Raw genomic sequence first — 19,269 nt, 5'->3', positions numbered from 1 at the left:
CTCCGGACGCGCAGGCTCAGCGGCCATGGCTCATGGGCCCAGCCGCTCCGCGGCATGTGGGATCTTCCCGGACCGGGGCACGAACCCGCGTCCCCTGCATCGGCAGGCGGACTCTCAACCACTGCGCCACCAGGGAAGCCCGTATTAGTTATTCTTATTAGGGTATAATTTACATATGATTGTATAAGTTTAAGGTCTACGATGTGTTGATTTCATACATTTATATATTGCAGTATGATTATCACCATAGCTTTAGCTAACACCTCTATCACATGACATAATTAACGTTCCTCTTTTGTGGTGAGAACATTTAAAATCCAGTCTGTTAGCAATTTTGAAGTACTGTATATAAAACAGTATTGCTAACTATAGTCACTATACCGAAAATGGTTTAGGCGGTACCAGACATAGCCTTAAAAAACATTCAATCAAGGGATTAATTCGTTCTCAATTCTCTTTCAAACTTTCTGATTATTTCAAGGAAAAAGTAGCAGTTTAACACATCTCTAAAACTTGCTGTTCTCGCTTTCAACAAAGAGGAAGAAGCCCTCAAGCTCAAGTCTCTGGCAGACCTAACGGAAATGCATAAAGTGATCTTGCTTTATTTGGTGTTATTTTTATGGTCTCGTGGCAGTTGACACTGGCAGTGCGAATAAAGTAGATATAGTGGTATAAATTCTCCATTTAAAATAAATCTATTGATATTAAATAGTGAGTGGAAAAAAAAATAGCGAGCAGGTTCAAAGGAAAATATGAAGGAACAATGTGAGTACAAGCGACCCTCAGCATCCACGGGTTCCGCGTCTGCAGATTAACCAGCCAGGGATGGATGGGTGAATACACAAATGCAGAGCCCACGGATACAGAGGGCTGACTGTACTACATCATTTTATAAAGGGACTTGAGCATCCTTGGATTTTGGTATCCATGGGGGTCCTGGAACCAATCCCCCACAGATATGAGGGGCAACTGCAGTTGCAAACATACTACGGCAAAAATCATGAAAGTGAGATCCAAATGCCTCAGGTGTGGAAAATACAGATATACACTAAGGGATGCCTGGAAGTAGAGGTCCCCCTAGTGTGTGCTGTGCCCAGAGAACACTCAGGAAGCTGACCAGTGGCAAAGCCCTGCCTCCAGAGGAAGCCAGGACTTCAAAGTGCCCCCGAGATAGAGCACAGTACAAGATGGCAGACACGGCTGAACTTAGAGGTGAGTCTCCTGTTCATGGGCCTGGGTGGAGGTCAGCAGTGGGTGGAACGGTTCAAGAGGCTCTGTGAAAGAGGGTGGACCAGACAGGCAGCATCGGCATGCTACATACACCAGGAGTCTCACGAGAGAAAAGCAGACTTCACTTATGACCAAGTGAGGGTCAGGCAAATGCCTGATGCACTTCCTTGGAATCTGGTGTCTCCTGCATTCCCTGCCATCCATGCAACTGAGGGCAATAGCTGGAAGGAAGCAGTTTCAGGTAGTAAAGACACCCACCGGGCCTTTCCAAGCGGCGTTGCAAAACAACTCGATGGCATCTCTGGGCAAATGGGATATTCAACTCAATCTATGATCTCATGATTTTCTTTACGTTTTTGGCTCATCCATTTGTGATGTTCATTGGAGGGGCACATAGGTGAAGAGGTCTAGCTTGCTTTTCAAACCAGTTGTGTTCCTTCTCCCTGTGACTCGTAGGCCAGGCTCACCCACAGACAGAGACTGCCTTCTCACTGTCCTCTGGCCAGCTGGCCACCAAAACCATGCCCTGGACATGCATGGGGAGGGCATGCAGGGGACTCCCTATGCCTCCTCCCTTAACCAGCACAAATGACAAGACACAGGCCAGCTCTCCAGGAGCTCTTGGGCGAGAGAGTTATAAGAATAACTCACTCTAAAACCTAACAGCTACCACTTCTGAGGGACCTGCCCTGTGCCAGGCACATTATTGCATCCTCACGAGAAACTCCCCATCGCGCACATGAGGGAACTCAGAGAGGGGAAGTGGTGAGCAGCCAGGGTGTGACACAGCCTGTTTTGTGGACCCAGGTCTCTGTGCCTCAAAGGCCACAGTCTTGCCATCCCACTGCCCCCCTCCCCAGCCTCACAAGAAAATGGGTGTCGTGATGGTGCCATCCAGAGTGTTGGGAGATCACGGATTTAATTCTGCTTAGGGCAACGAGAGAAGCCCCCCAGAGAAGGTGATATTTGAGCTGAGATCTTAAGGACTTGGTTGGCAAAGCAAAATAATCTAGACTATGTTCATTCATAGATTCATTCATTCCATGCTGTATTTCCATGGTAGGTACTAGGTACTAGGAATTTGGTGGTGAAAATACAGAGCTCCTATCTTCCTAGCGGAGGAGACAAAAAAAAAAAAGAATGAATAAAGTTACCTCTAATTGTGCTGTGAAGAGATGAATAAGGAACTGAAATGGCGAATACTGGGGAAATCTATTTTAAGACAGTCAGGGGATGTCTTTCTGAGGAGGTGACATTTTTGCTGAGCAAGAATGATGAGGTGATGGTGCTATTCATATAAAGTGAGAGTGAGTGTTCCAGGCAGAAAGAATGGTATGTGCAAAGGCCCTGAGGCTAGAAAGGGAATTGTATGTTCATGGAACTGAAAGATAAGAATGTTTGGAAACAAGTGAGTCCAAGGAAAAGCATTGCTCAAAAGGAAGCTGGGGAGAGAGGCCAGAGCCAGATGGTGTAGGTTCTATTCTAAGTGCAGTGGGAGGTTCCTGATGGATTTTCGGCTTGGAAGTTATATAATCCAATTTACCCTCTAAGATCAGGGCTCAGTTCCCTCATGGGTAAAATGGGAGTAAATAAGAGAATGCACAGAGAAATGCAAATCAAAACTACAGTGAGGTACCACCTCACACCGGTCAGAATGGCCATTATTAAAAACTCTACAGGGCCTCCCTGGTGGCACAGTGGTTAAGAATACGCCTGCCAATGCAGGGGACACAGGTTCGAGCCCTGGTCCGGGAAGATCCCACATGCCACGGAGCAGCCAAACCCGTGCACCACAACTACTAAGCCTGTGCTCCAGAGCCCGTGAGCCACAACTACTGAGCCCACGTGCCACAACTACTGAGCCCGCGTGCCACAACTACTGAAGCCCACATGCCTAGAGCCCGTGCTCTGCAACAAGAGAAGCCCCCGCTCGCCGCAACTAGGGAGAAGCCCGCGTGCAGCAACGAAGACCCAACGCAGCCAAAAATAAAGAAATAAATTTATAAAAAATAAAAACTCTACAAATAACAAATGCTGGAGACAGTGTGGAGAAAAGGGAACCCTCCTACACTGTTGGTGGGAATGTAAATTGGTGCAGCCACTATGGAAAACAGTATGGAGGTTCCTCAAAAGACTATGATCCAGCAATCCCACTCCTGGGCATATATCTGGAGAAAACTGTAGTCAAAAAGATACATGCATCCTTATGTTCATAGCAGCACTATTCACCTGAATGAATAGTGACATGGAAACAACCTAAATGTCCATAGACAGATAAATGGATAAAGAAGATGTACTATATACATATACAGCGGAATATTACGCAGCCATGAAAAAGAATGAAATAATGCCATTTGCAGCAACATGGATGGACCTAGAGATTATCATGCCAAGTGAAATAAGTCAGAAAGAGAAAGACAAATGACATATGATATCACTTATAGGTGGAATCTAAAATATGACACAAATGAACATATCTGTGGAACAGACTCACAGACATAGACTTGTGGTTGCCAAGGGGGAAGGGGGTGGTGGAAAGATGGACTGGGAGTTTGGGGTTAGCAGATGCAAGCTATTATATACAGAATAGATAAGCTATTGTATACAGAATCCTACTGTATAGCACAGGGAACTATATACAATATCCTGTGATAAACCATAATAGAAAAGAATATGAAAAAATATGTATGCATATGTATAACTGAATCACTTTGCTATATAGTAGAAATTAATACAACATTGTAATTCAACTATACTTGAATAAAACAAAATTTTAAAAAAATAAGAGAACGCATTTTTTAAAAAGTACCCTGCTTGGTCAGAGGATGTGGATTGAAGATGTTCTGAAATGTAAGCTTGCATCAAAATCACCTGGGGTGCTTGTAAAACTCAAGACTTCTGGGGCCCACTCCCAGAGACTCTGATGCAATAGGTCTGGGGGAGGCCCAAGAATATGAATTGCTAACAAGTTCCCAGGTGTTGCTACTGCTGCTAGTCTGAGGACCCCACTTTGAGAACTCTTGGATTAGAGAGAACAATAAAGAAGTGGGAGGTGAAATTGGGATGCTGTTGCAATCATGAAGAGCTGGTGGAGTAAAATGATGTCAGTGAGATGTAGAAAAGTGGTCCAAAAGAGTTTTATCCTGGAGGTACCATGGACAGGACTAGCCAATAGATTGGCTGTTGGGGATGAGGGAAAAGGAGAAATCGGACACGAAACTCCTGGATCTCTGGATCTCTGCTTGAGCAACTTGGCAATGATAGTGGCAGAAACTGAAATGGGGAACCCTTAAGGATGGGTGAATTTGGAAATAAGGGCTGGGACCTTCTAACTTTGAGATCTATGCAATCCCAAAATGGTAATGTCAGGCAGGCTGGAGGAGGCTTCATGAAGACAGCAGTCATATTTATCTTGCTTTCCATTTTATCCCAAGATCTGAGTCCAGGGCCTCCTGGTACATAATAAATATTCAGAAAACCTATGTTAAAGGTTGAAGAAGAAATGGAGGCTGAGGAGCTAGGATAACCAAAGGCACTGGGGCACCAAATGCTGCCATGCTAGAGGAGGCTGTGAACAGTCACTCTTGAGCCTTCACCACCGGACCAGTGGTACCACCAGCTCCATCACTTCCTGACCTTGGCATGCATGATGAAGCGGGAGGTTGGGGGGCAGAACAAAAGACAGAAATGAGCTCCCCAGTTCACTGTGGGGCTCTTCCTTTAGAAGTCAGAGATGTCACATTTGAGCCTTTCTTGCGTGGGTTTTGAGACGGAAAGGTTTGAACTGTGAGCTTAATGAGCGTGAAGGCCAGAGGAATCTAGCTAACATGGGTTTTTTTATAAAATAAATCATAGGAAAATCAAGCTGTGCAACTCGGGGAAATGAGGAGGGAGGGATGGGGAGACAGGGGGAGAAGACAGAACAGGAAAAGTGGCTTGACCAATACTATCTACCCACTAAGGGTACAAGGGGCCAGCCTCCAGACCTTCACTCCCAGGCCAACCTCGACCCTGGGGTCCTCACCACATTTCAAGCAGGGATGGTGGACCCTCGGCCTCCCCACTTACCAAGTTGTAAATTAAAAGGCTGTAATTCCAGCCGGGGGTTCTGGTGACATCATAAACCACAGAACCACAAGCTCAATTCACCAGAAGCCCCAAGATGGAATTACACCCTTTTTTCCTAATCCAGGCAGCTCTGGTCACTGCCATTTTTTTTCATGATATAATAGAAGTGAGCGATATTTTAACCATTTGCACGTGGCCTTTCTCATCCAGCAGTTGAGACTCCTCTCCCTTCTCCTCTCTCCTTCTCCTCTCCCACCGCGCTGTGTGCCTTTCTCCTAAGGGTTTTCCTAAAGGGACGTCCCCTGCTTTCCGAGGCTGCCCCTCCTCCAGGCCCACTCCCCTCCCCACTTTCCTCCACATCTCTTCTGCTTTTGTGTCTCCTCTTATGGCACCCTGACTTCTACCTTAAATCTGCTTTTCAAAAGAAGTGCAGTCGGGCTTCCCTGGTGGCGCAGTGGTTGAGAGTCCGCCTGCCGATGCAGGGGACACGGGTTCGTGCCCCGGTCCGGGAAGATCCCACGTGCCGCGGAGCGGCTGGGCCTGTGAGCCATGGCCGCTGAGCCTGCGCGTCTGGAGCCTGTGCTCCACAATGGGAGAGGCCACAACAGTGAGAGGCCCGCGTACCGCAAAAAAAAAAAAGTGCAGTCTCCTCTGGGTCCAGGACAAGATCCAGGAGAACAGACCTCAGACTGTGTCTGGAATACACTCCCCAAAGTAGCCTGCACAGGAAGTCATGAATGAATCCAGGAAGCTTAAAGCTTAAAGATGAATCTTTCTGAAAGCAAATGAATGTTTCCAATATCTGTTTGTTTGGGTTTGGATTTGAGTCCTAACTTTCGTAAAATTTTGCTTGACACAATGTATACCTGGGCATCACATTACCTTTACCCCTGCTTCCCCACCTTAAGCTTATGGTTGGTACTTAAGTTCCTATGGGAATCTCATGTAGAGGGAAAAACCACAACGAAGGGCAATAATAAAAGCAGTCATCTGGGGGGTGGGAAAGGGAAGGATTGGGAGTTTGGGATTAGCAGATGCAAACTATTATATATAAGATGGATAAACAACAAGGTTTATCCTACTGTATAGTGCAGGAAACTATACTCAACACCCTGTGATAAACCATAATGGAAAAGAATATAAAAAAAGAATGTATACATGTGTGGAACTGAATCCCTTTGCTGCACAGCAGAAACTAACACAACATTGTAAATCAACTATACAGCATTAAAAATAATAAAAAATGAAAAAGCAGTTATCACTTGATGAGTACCTCCTATGTCTCAGATGCTTATCGTATTCTTCATCCCTTGCATAGAGATATTATTTTCCACATTTTATGGAGGAGGGAACTGAGGCTCAGAAATGTGGAGTATTTTGCCCAGTCCCACAACTACTAAGTAAAGCCCTTGGATTTGACCCTAATCTGACTCAAAAGCCTCTGTATACATGCTCTCTCAGTATCCCCTCACATAAAATATTTTGAGAATAAGTGTTTCATGGGACTCTAAAAGGACTTTAACGATTGATCTTCATGTAACAGGATTTTTTTTTTTAATTTCAGAAGGGGTGAAAATTCTACATTCTTTTAGGGTACAATCAGAATCAAAGAAACCCATTCCAAATGTTTTGCATATTTTTTAAAAACAACAAAGTAAATTATTTCAAAAAGGTTATGACTTCCCCCAAAGCAAAAACAAGCAAAAAAAAAAAGCTTAATTCCACATTGACATAATTTGGCAGAAACCAGTGACTCTCTTTATAAGGTTTCGTCCACGAAACACCGACATTGGAGATGGCAGCGCTTTCAAAAGAGCTCATTTGCACAGGTCTGTGTGCCCCGGCTGTGTGCACCATGCAGTGCAAACCCTGAGCATCTTGGAGATGGCCCGCAGTGGGCGGGGCAGGCCATTTGGGCATCTTGGATATCCTCCAATGGCAAGAGGGAGAGGAGGTGCAGAGAGTCCATGCTTCCGGGGTTAAAGGATTTCGGGACTTTATAAAAATATAATGATGTTACTGCTGAACAGAGGCTGCAGCTTACGCACTTCATAAAAGAAAAAGAAACACATTTGACGTCATTTCAGAACGCTAGCTTCAAACATTTGAGAACACAGCAGTCTTGGTTTTAGAAAAGTTGGACTAGAAGAGAAAAAAAGCGCCGGTTTTCTCTTCTTCAGAAAATGTATCTCTGCCTAAAGAAGAACGTGTTTGAATGGTTTAAGGAAGATGTGTGAGGCAGTGACCTAATGTTTTTTCCTCTAGCATCAGGGATAGTAAATAACATCTTCCCAGAGACTACAAATGGGGAATAGATCGTCAGCATATATTACATGAGGCTACAATGTGGAAGCGAATGCCGCCGTGAACAAGCAGGCGCCTTGCTTCTCCAACTTCAAAGTGACATGACAAAATCTCCTGGTGATGGAGAACAATTTATTCACTCCCAGCAACAAACATTTAATTACCAAACTAAGCCCACAGCATTGTACTGCAGTATGGAAAATCATCGTCATCTTCTAAATGTAGAAAGACAATGAACTTGAAAACATCATGTGGGTTTTCCTTACAGACTGAATGTCCAGGATCCCACTGGCTGTACTCACATACACAGACCTTCAGGCCAAGCCAGCCTTGATCAACCGCAGAGAAAGCACCAAGAGTTCTGATAAGACAGTAGTTAAGAGTATGAGCTCTGGGGCCAGACCACCTAGGTCTAAACTTGGCTCTGTGATCTTGGGCTGTATAAGCCTCAGTTTTCTTGTCCGTAAAATGAGGATAAGAGTGCCCTAACTCATGGACTTGTTGGGAGGATTAAATGAAGCAATACACATAAAGTGCTTATAACAGTATGTAGTAAGCACTCAATAAGTGACAAATATCATGAGCCTTTTCTCCCCCATTACTATGCTTGTGTCGGCTAGAACTCTGGCCAGAGATAGAAAATCGGTCTCAAACTTAGCTTACTTAACTGAAAAGTCCAGGGGAGTACCAGCCTCGAGTACAGCTTGATCCTGGGACTCCAATGGTACTATCAGGCCCTGATATCTCTCTCTCTCTCTCTCTCTCTCTCCATCTCATCCCTCCTTCCTCCAGTGTAGCTCCACTCTCAGACAAGCTCACCCCTCGTGGTGGCAAGATGGCTGCAACAGCATCAGCCTGTATCCCTCCAGGTTTAAGTCCAGCAGGAAAGAATGTAGCTTGTACCTCGGTAGATCCTGCACAAACTTGGGAATTCAATCTAACAACGCCAGTACAAATCATTGCTCATCATTTCCCTGATTACTGACAAGGTTGAGCACATTTCATTTTCATGGTATTTATATCATTAAAGGGTATTAAGATCATCATTTTACTGAAAACCTTCACGTTCATCATGCACGATATGAGAAGAGCATATATATTTACTTTAGGGGGTGTCCCGGATGTGCCAAAATTAGAGGCTCCTCCCCTTTGGGCACAAGACCTTCTCTCTGATGATCTGTCGGTCTCCTGAAGCATTCTGCTAAAAATAGTAACTTCGTGGTGGCCGTACCCATGCTCAGCTCCATCTGAAAAACTGAAACCACAGCAATGCCCAAGCCCCTTCATCTCACATACTCTTCACCCCCAAGTCCCCGCCTGACACCCTCTTGGCTCCTGGGGCTGCTAATTTCCTCCAAGCACCATGGAGAATGTCTGGCTTTAGTGGTTCCCATTCGTTTCGGCATCATCTGAGATCAAGTGCCTGCTCTTTTCGAAACACTTGAAAACTTGCTTCCTTGGCTGCCCAAATCCCTGTCTCTCAACAAAAAAAGTGCTGGGAGAGCTAACCTACTAACTTTCCTGCACAAATTTTCTGAACACCACAGTTCCAGGGGGTTCACTGTCTAACATTCCCAGGGAAGCTGGGGGCCAAAAATTCTCCCCACCAACACCCTTCATGCCCTTGGCTTTGCTCCCAAGCTATTTTTGGCCCAGGTAAGTCCTGCTCCCTTTAAGGACTTGACTCAAGTGTCACCTGAATCTCCAAAACCGGGGTTAGTCATTCTTGCCTCTCTACTCCCGGGCCATTTGGCGCACATCCAGAAGAGTGCTGGGCTCAGATTGTTGGCTTTCTCACCCACATTTTCCCCCACCTGCCTACAGCTAGCACAGCATCCAACAGAGTTTCAGCTCAGCACATGTTGGCTGAATGAGTCCCCACTTGAATGATGAGATATACGTCTACACCTGAGAACCTCATCATCCTCATGACCCCACTGAAGTGTGGTGTACATCCTCATGACTCATAGTAAGAAGCAAGGAAGCAGGACTGGGTTTTCCTACTCTTCTTGTTTTACCAAATTCTGTGCCACTGAACATGGCTCAGAATGGTATCACAGTGCCCTTATGGTGGTTGTAGGTCTGAAGAAGAAAATAAGTAGTTTGAGAAATCACTTCCTAAGTGCTTCCAACATGCAAAGAGCTGAAAGGAAAAGTGAGTATATGTATCAGTCAGGTTAGGCTAGGTTTATCCGCAGTAAGAAACAATCCCTAAATCCCAGTAACTTTTAACAACAAAGGCTTGTTTCTTGCTCATAGTACACGTTCACTGTGGGTTAGCAAGAGTATCCAGGCTGATAGAGCAGCCAACCACCTCAAATAAGGTTAGTCAACAACCAAGAAGGCATAAAAATATTTGCTGAGCAGCATTCATGAGGACCATAATAGGTAAGTTCTGGGCCTTGAGCTTTGTCTTTGTTGGAGGAGGAATAACATGTAAAGGAGGAATAAAAAGGGCATCAATCGTACAAAAGAGGAGAGAAAGGTGGGGGCAGGGGGAATGCTGGGGTAGAATGAACAGGCCTCAGGATCCCATGAGTGCATGATTAAGTCGCTGAGTCTAGAGCTATTGTTTGTTACGTGTGTAATATGTACCTGGTAAGCTCTTGCTCTAAGCTTTTGGATCAGTTAGGGTGCTCAGAAGGTTAGCAAGGAAATCCACCCTGGCCAAAGATGGGTGATAACAGAGGGCTCCAAGGGCTCTCACAGAACTGAAGGAAAAACAGATGAACTAGGTCTCCCAGTGGAAACCAGATCAGCTCCAGGGCTCTCGACGGCAAGACCAAACCACATCCTCATCAGCTCCAGCTGTGTCCTGTCTTCACGTTGTGCAGGTGTCAGATTCCCTGCAGAGAAGCTATGTACGGCATGGCTAAGGTTCTGACGCACATCAGAGAGGGGAGGCCAGGGCTCTTTGACTGGCAACCCCACTAAGGCTGCATGCAATAGGGACATCCCCCAGAGAGAAATCAAGGTGCTGCTTCTAGAACAAGGGGGAGTGATTGATGAAGGCTCAGGCAAAACAGATGTTCCTAAAAGCACTTTAAATCCAAATGGATTCTCGCAACCATAACATGGGTATCACCCTCCTGCTGTTTACACACAAAGAAGCTGAGCCTTAGAGTGTAAGGAATGTCCCAACATCACACAGCTGGTAAGTGCATAGGCCCAACTCTTTGGGGGCCCCAGAGCCTGTACCTTTACCATTGTTATCTACTATCTCACACAGATTTGGCGGCCTTTTTGTTGGCGTTTTTCATGAAGCATTAACATGAGGAGAAGGAATATAAGATGATCACATTGCTACTAATCATGCAACCGTCACATCTGTAGGACACTTTACCGTCTACAAAGTGCTTTCACATATATGACCTCCTTGGTCTTAAACAGTGTGAGGTGGGCAGACCCTCTATCATCCATCCCATTTATTGGATGAAGATATGGGACCCAGATCAAATGATTGGCTGGGAGCTGGTGAGGGTGGGCCCAGCATTTCCAGGTCTCATTTTCAGTTGGAGGTGATGATCTGGGGCTTTCCTAGCAGGTGTGGGACTCAGTTTGCTGGTCTGCAGTGTGGGGCTGGCAAGTTGTGGTCCACTTGGAGCCAGAGGGCAGGATTGTGGTTGGAACTGACCAGGCACATGAGATGCATGGGAACTCAGAGCCTCTAAAGGAAGAGCTTGGTCTCTCAGCCTCAGCAGGGGGCTCTCGGGATAGTTCTCCATTGTCAAGTGTGTGTAGGTCTTACTTAGTGGTGTTAGTGGAATTGGGGAAGTGTAACTGTAAAGGAGCTTGGCTCCCAACCCTTCCTGCATCCCTAATACCTGACCTAGCAAACGTTCCATGTTGTAAAATGTTAAGCTAATCATAGTGTTGGGGATGGCTGTAGAAGTGAGTTAAAAATAAAAGAATGGAGGAGCTATGGGTATTAAAGCTTCCCCGTCACTATCCTCAGCTTCCTGCCTCATGCAACCAGCCACTCCTGCTCCTTTGAAGCTTAGAGGCAGTACGATGTGGTGGTTTGGGTTGACCAGATGTCTCCAGTGTCCCATTATCTGGCTTCAAATCCCAGTCTCATCATTTTCTGTTCTGTGATTTTGGTAAGTTATTCATTTCTCTGAGCCCATTTCCCCATTAGTAAAACATACCCAATTTGTGGGCATAAACATAAAGTGAGCTAATCCACAAAAAGTACCTAGCATGGTGCTCAGCACATACGAGACTTTTGGAGGCATGCACATAAATAATAAATCAGAGAGACTGAGTGACTTGCCCAAAGGTAGACCAGCTAGGGAGTCGGGGAGTCAGGATCCAGACCCAGATCAGAGTCTCAATTCTGAATGCTTCTTCCCACCATGCCATGCTGCCTCTCAGAGCCATGCTACTTCTCACAGGGAATTGGAGTTTCTGGTAGAAAGGGGTAAATTCGTGTCTTATTTCACTTCCCACTGAAGCACTCCCAGGACTCATCACCCTATCTTCAATGGACTTTTTACCTCCATGAGGTGCAAGCATGATCCTTAGTCTAAATTTTTTTCCTTAAACTCATCTAGCCTTGCCGTGGTCAGATCTGCCCTGATCCCTTAAAGGGTGCTCTGTAGGCTTGGGAATAACATAGGGAATAGTGTTTTTATACAGCACCTGCCCACTTACATAGAGGAGAGAATTCTACCACAAAGAACCTCTAGCTTGACCCTGGCACAAACTTATTTGAACAATCAGAAGACACACTATCTCCCACCACAGGGAGTCAAGAGATGGTGTGGGCTTCAGGTATGATATGATCAGGGCTCTATCTGAACTCCTCTGGCTCTCTGGGTTCAGCCTTCCTCCACACACTGACTCTGCACTTCAAGCTGGCTTCAGTCATTGTGGCATACTGCAGTCTGCAGTAAATGCACTTGCTTACTTTTTATATCTAGGAAGAGAAAGAAGACTTTTTACCTCATTCCAGCTTAGGCCACATGCCCACCCTGATCCAATAACTGTTGCTGGGGCAATGCCATGTGATCATTGGACTGTATCCAAATTCCTGAACCAATTATTGACAATCAGCCTTAGGCCAATCAGGGCCTTGGGGTGGGGATGGACTCAGATTCTGTGGGACCCAGAGGCCTCAGGGGAGAAGTGGAAACCAGAAAACCAGGTTCTGTTGGGATGGAGAAAGAAAAAGGAGATGCTAAGTACTCAGTCAACAATGCCCATCCCACAAAGACAGCGGAGGGCAGGGGATGGCACAGTAAGAAACTACTGGGCCTAGGATACCTAGGAAAATCTCATAAAATGCCATATCTCAAGTCAAAACTCTAACATGAGATCACCACATTTAATTTAAGAAGAAAAGTGTCATAACAGTTGCTATTTATTGAGCAACGTCAGTTGAACACGGAGGTAGGTACTTTCCCTACATCATGTCATTTAATAATTTAATCCTCACAACAACCTTTAGAATTTGGAATTATCACTCCTATTTTATAGCTGAGGAAACAAGGCTCTGAGCAGTACTCTGACTTAAAGTCATCACACAACTAGAACAACGAACTCAGATTTCTGTGTGCAAAAAGCTCCAGCACAACATCTTGTTTGTTATACTTCGAAAAACAAAAGTAGGATGTGTGAGTTAATTTCATGTGGATCTCATACCATTGTCAAAAAGGAGGAAATAAATGACCTTCAGCCTCTGGGACCATGGGAAAAAACACTGTTAAAATTTAAAAATAAAGTGCAAAGTGGGACCAGAAGAATTGGGGGAATTAGTAGGAAGCCACCATGCATTCTTCTCCCTAAATATACAAAATTCTACTTAGATTTGGGGAAGGAAAGTGGGACCCCCCCACTCCCCCCACCCAGGGCTAGCTTGTCATGTTTGGACATCACTATGAGAGTGACTTGAAGAGGTTGTTTTATGCTAACAGGGTCTTTGAAAAGGAGGTATCTTTTTGGCCCAGCTTGTCCGTCTTTCAGATGGGCATACATATATACTTAAGTGAGTTTTGCTTGTAAGGGGCACTTGACTGCACAGGTTACTTTGGGGTCAATGAGACTCCTGGGATAATAGCCATCTGGGGGGTCTTAATTGAGAAGGTGTCCCTGTGGCTGTCCCCACGGGCTGTTGGAGTCCATATCTACTTCACTGCCCCTGCAATGGGAGTTGAGGTGGATTGGCCTCCTCTGGCTGCTGTAACAAAGCACCACAAACTTAGTGGCTTAAAACAATGCAAACGTATTATCCAGCAGCTCTGGAAGTCAGAGGTCCAAAATGAGTCTGATGGGGCTAAAATCCAGGTGTCATCGAGCCTATTTCTTCTTGAGGCACTAGGGGAAAATATGTTTTCTTGTCTTTTCCAGCTTCTAGAGGCTGCCTGCATTCCTTGACTAGTGGCCCCTTCCTCCATCTTCAAAGCACATTACCTCAACATCTGTTTCCATTGTCACATCTCCTCTCTGCCTTTGACCCTCTTGCCTCCCTCTTAAGAGGACTCTTGTGTTTATATTGGACCCATCTTTATAGTCCAGGATAATCTTCCCATCTGAAGATCCTTAATCATACCTGCAAAGTCCCTCTTGCCATATAATGCAACATATTCACAGGTTTGGGGAATCGGGACATGGACATCTTTTTTTTGGGGGGGGGTGGGCATTACCACATGAGGGACAAAAAAAGGCATCACCTTATGAAGCCATCATCCCCCACCAGTAAGGACTGAGAAAGACACTGTTTCTAATGGATCAGCTTAAAATGGAAACTAGCAAAAGAATATTCTGAACATCATTGCTCTCATTCGGGATTTTCAATTTTAGTTTGATAACCTTTAACAGAGAGAATTTTGAGACTGTACACACATATGCATATACAGCGACTGGGAAAATGAAGAAATTAGCTGGATGATTCAGAGTCCTAATATTTATTAGGTCTGATATTTCCAGATAAATCCCTCTCCCACTCAGATATTGTGAATTTGAATGACTATTTCCCCTTCCATGACCAAACTCCATCTGTGTCTTTGTCATGTCTCCTTCTAACTGTGACTACTAAGAGGCTGGTCCCAGGGGACTCTGCAAGCAAACAGGGAGATGGGTGAGGTCAGGACATCTGGGAGGAGGGACGCCAGGGTGGGGAAATGGGAGGTTGGGAGGAGCATCTCCTGTGGGGTAGGGTTTCCCAGACTTCAGGCATCCAGGTACCATTTTTTTTTTTTTTTTTTTTTTTTTGCCGTACACGGGCCTCTCACGCTTGTGGCCTCTCCCGTTGCGGAGCACAGGCTCCGGATGTGCAGGCCCAGTGGCCATGGCTCACAGGCCCAGACGCTCTGCGGCATGTGGGATCTTCCCGGATCAGGGCACGAACCCGTGTGCCCTGCATCGGCAGGCGGACTCTCAACCACTGCGCCACCAGGGAAGCCCCCGAAGTGTCCAATATGGACATTTTGTCCCATATTGGTGTCCTACCTGTGCTACTCTTAAGTTAATATTTTTCTCAAATTGACTAACTTTTGGTGAAATAAGTTGTTTTATCTGATATTAATTCCATAAAAGGAAAAACAGAAAGAATGTAATAAAACAAAAAATTATCAAATATTATTTAAAAATTGTTTAATCATTATTAAGATAAAAATATGTCCATAGGCTACCTAAAATATTCTTATTTGTCATACATATTAGAACTTTTCAAACTTTAACATGCATAAAAATTGCCCGGGGATCTTGTTAAAAGGCAGACTCTAATTCTATCCAGTCTGGGGTGAGATCTAAAATTCTGTATTTTTAAGCAACAAACGGTAACTCAAGTTTCAGAAGACTGAATCACACACTCATGGGACCCTGAAGCCTGTTCATTCCATCCCAGCATCCTCTCACCTCTACCTTTCTTCCCACCTCCATGCGATCAGTGTCGTTTCTATACCCCTCTACATTTTATTCCCCTACCTCCATCAAAGACAAGGCTGGAACTTAGCCACCATGGACATCAGGAGTGCTGTTTCCCCAGATATTTCCAGTTCGATCCCTCCAATACGTGGTAGGATTGTACTTTCTGGTCCTCTAATGGTTAGGTGGGGCCTAGTTCCGGCCCATGAGTTGTGAGTGAGAGTGACATGTGTCATTTAATTTCTATTTCCCATCTGGGATGGTGACTGACCATAATGAAGATGGTGGCTGTTCTATCTGCCTCGGAGCCCTTGCCAACCCAACAATGAACATGTACCATGAACAAGAAATAAACTTTCGTTGTTAAAAACCACTGGGGGGGCTTCCCTGGTGGCGCAGTGGTTGAGAGTCCGCCTGCCGATGCAGGGGACACGGGTTCGTGCCCCGGTCCGGGAGGATCCCACATGCCGCGGAGCAGCTGGTACCGTGAGCCACGGCCGCTGAGCCTGCGCGTCCGGAGCCTGTGCTCTGCAACGGGAGAGGCCACAACGGTGAGAGGCCCGCGTACCGCAAAAAAAAAAAAAAAAAAAAAAAAAAAGAATGATTTAAACATCAAAATTTGACTTCCTCAAATATTTTTGTCAACATTGATCCTTTTTACAGTAAGATTCTGGATATCAAGTAATGCATCTGATGATGTGATTTTTTTAATTACACCAAAAAAATAAGCATCTGACTCATACTTTATACATTCTAAGAGTTAGTGCACAGTTGCAATTATAAACTAAATTTGGTTACGCGTATGGTACGTTTTTCCAAATTAAATGGGTGTGAATAGGAACTTCATTGAGGTCTCAACCTTGACCCTAATGATATGAACAAGAATTAATAAACTTATTGGCTTCTTGTGCTCCCTCTCCTGAGAAACATCTGTCTTTGCCCATGTTTCTACTTTCTTTTCTTATTGATTTGTAGGTGTTCCTTCTATACTCTTGATACTAATCTTTGGTGTGTGTATTGCAAACATCTTCTCCTACTAAGTTATCAGTTCAATTTATTGAAGGTCTCTTTTAATTAACAAAGCACATGTCAAAGGGTTTTTGTTTGCTTGTTTATGTGTTTGGTTTAGACTCAATAAGAAATATTAGCCCCTATTTTAAGCAGATTTACCTGAAAGGTTGTTTCCCAGTACCAATAACCTTCAGATTCGAGGACCTTCTGCAGTTCAAAATCACTCTTTCCTTCATGTCAATGCAAGATACTGATACATTTTTACTCTGACTTTTTTCTTCAACATTCTAAATCAGCACTAGGAAACAAACCAATATTTTTCCTTGGGATGGGCCAGATTGGATAAACTTAACAAGATGCGTGTTTCCCTGACATAATATGGTCTGTCTTAAAATTGATAACTTCTGGCAAGGATCTGCATGTTACTTTAGGTTCCTTCTTGGAAATTAGAGAACACTCAGTTACATCAATATCACACTTAAAAATCATCAACAAAGTTAGCCATTTTCTAAGATATTTTTAAGAAACCAATCTTGTCATATTAGTTTCCAGTGTAGAAAATAGCATATTATCTTTATGAAAACTCTATGAGTACATTGGATTCCATTCACCTTCACGCACTCAAAGAATTTTTATTTCTCCATCTGGAAGAAAAACGAAGTTAGACCCTTACCTCATACCATATAAAAAATTAATTCTTAATAAAGTTCTAAATTAAAAATAAAATAATATCAGAGGAACATTTTTATAAAATCTGTAGGAGACCTTCCTAGTAAGCAGGCATAAAAATTATAAACTCCAGAAGAAAGAATAACCAGATCCACCCACATAATATTTTTAATTTTTTAAGGTATAAGCTTCTTAACCCAATTAAAAGTGAATAAGCAATAAGGACATTTAACCACCAAAAAAAAATAAGATAGATCCTAGATTGATTAATTTGGTTTTCACTATGTCATTGAGAGCCCAGGCTCTATGTTTTTTCACTCTGCAATCCTCAACTTTGGCTTTTGCCCTTGGGCTTGTCCCAAGATGCTACAGTTGCTGCAAGTGCTAAATCCTCCCTCAACAATGTCCAGACGGCAGAAGTACCCAGCACTCCTTGGGTCCCTTTTGAAGGATGTGAAACCATCCCTTAGATTTCCCTTCTCAGAAACCACCAGTAGACTTCCATCATTGGGGAAGTCTACACTTCCTGCCTCTCAGTGGCCATAATCCCATCCCAAACCTATGCCTAAAGCACAGAACTAGTAGGAGGAGTAGGGTTACCATAGTTGGCTTGAACTAACCAAAATTCGCCCTCTGGGACTGGGGAGAAGCCCATACCCTACTCCTAAAGCCCACCGCTACCCCATTAGCAAGGAAGAAGAGGAAAATTGTTGTTGGGTAAACAACCCACAGCACCTGCCATGGCTAATATAAAATCTCCTCCTCAAAGTAAACAAGTTTACTGAGTTAAGAATATGTGCCAAGTTGCCCTCTAGAAGCTCACAGTCTAGTGCAAGAGTTGGCAAACTTTTTCTGTAAAAGGCCAGATGATAAATATTTTAGTCTCTGAAGGTCATTTGTTCTCTTGCACAACTACTCAGCTTTTCCATTGTAGCTCAAAACCAACCATAGATAGTGTGTAAACAAATGGACTGTGCTCCAATAAAACTTTATTTATAAAAGTGGTGGGCCAGATTTGACCCAAAGTCCTATAGTTTGTGAACCCCTGGTCTAGTGGAAAGATAAGTATGTAAACCAAAATCTCACAGTGGCCTGCAGACAAGTTTTGTTTGCCAAACCCTGGGTGTAAGCAAGATATTCACTTTCTAATTGACCATAGTCCCCACTATTCCCCATTGCCCCACACCATGGCACTCTCACATTTACTGTCATGACTCTTGATTAAAGGTAAATGTTGTTTCACCCAGAGTTCCAGGAAACACTCACTTCTTTGTTTATGGCATCTTTGGGGACAAATTTTTTTGTACATAAATTTCATTAACAAATACCATGCAATGAAACCGTTTGTACCACTGTGATCCTTGGTATACTTTGGGACCACAGACATATACACAATTTAACGGAATTATCTGGGCACCGATTTTTCTAGGCACACAGTCCAGAGAAGCCCCATGATAATCTTTTCTCGGGAGTGATCAACAGCCCTGAGTGGTCCCTGTTGACAAGTTCCGTGGTAACCCAATCTACATTCTGCTGACAAGCCACACTCCCGTGGTTTATGAGCTCAGTGGAATCCCTGAATAGAATTATACCCTTTTATTGAGTCCTGAACCATATATTATCATGAATACTAAACCAGTTCAAATGGTCCATCCCCTCTGCCTTAACATTAGACAAAGCCTTTAGCAATTACCCTTCTCTTTAAAGAATGTGTTTTCTTTGACACTGAATCCTACTGAAACCTGATGTGCCTGGGCCTTCTGCATTTACCTCCAGGCTCCACGTTAGGCTGCCCCCCAACCCCATCGTTGTCTGGGGTCATTTGGACAAAGTCATTGGAAAGCTAACTGTCTCCCCTTTCCATAAAGAAAGGATTAGCAAGGAGATTTAAAAGCATGGGCTCAACTTCAGAGGGAATGGTTATAACCCTTACAAAGAGGAGCAGCTCTTTGTCACCTGACATCTTCAGGTGATGTCAAGCACTTGAGAAGCATGCTTTCCAACCGCAAGGAGTCCAAGGCTCTCCAGAAGGTAGTCCTTTCTTTAGCGATTCTAAAAAAGGAGACATGCTATTTATTTTCATTCATTCAAGAAATATCTATTTGGCATCTGCTGTGTGTC

The 19,269-nt window shown here is 44.2% G+C and overlaps 1 long non-coding RNA gene across 1 annotated transcript in view; it reads right to left on the bottom strand.

Annotated features, from left to right (window-relative positions):
- Nucleotides 1-19,269, bottom strand: part of LOC114891634 — a 55,141-nt gene that overhangs the window by 1,102 nt on the left and 34,770 nt on the right. The window lies entirely within an intron of this gene.

This window comes from Monodon monoceros, unplaced genomic scaffold (genome assembly GCF_005190385.1).
Source record: "Monodon monoceros isolate NGI ecotype Baffin Bay Population unplaced genomic scaffold, NGI_Narwhal_1 Super_Scaffold_12, whole genome shotgun sequence".
Classification (NCBI taxonomy): domain Eukaryota; kingdom Metazoa; phylum Chordata; class Mammalia; order Artiodactyla; family Monodontidae; genus Monodon; species Monodon monoceros.
The sequence above is the reverse complement of the archived record's forward strand: the minus strand, read 5'-3'. Positions and strand labels throughout refer to the sequence as shown.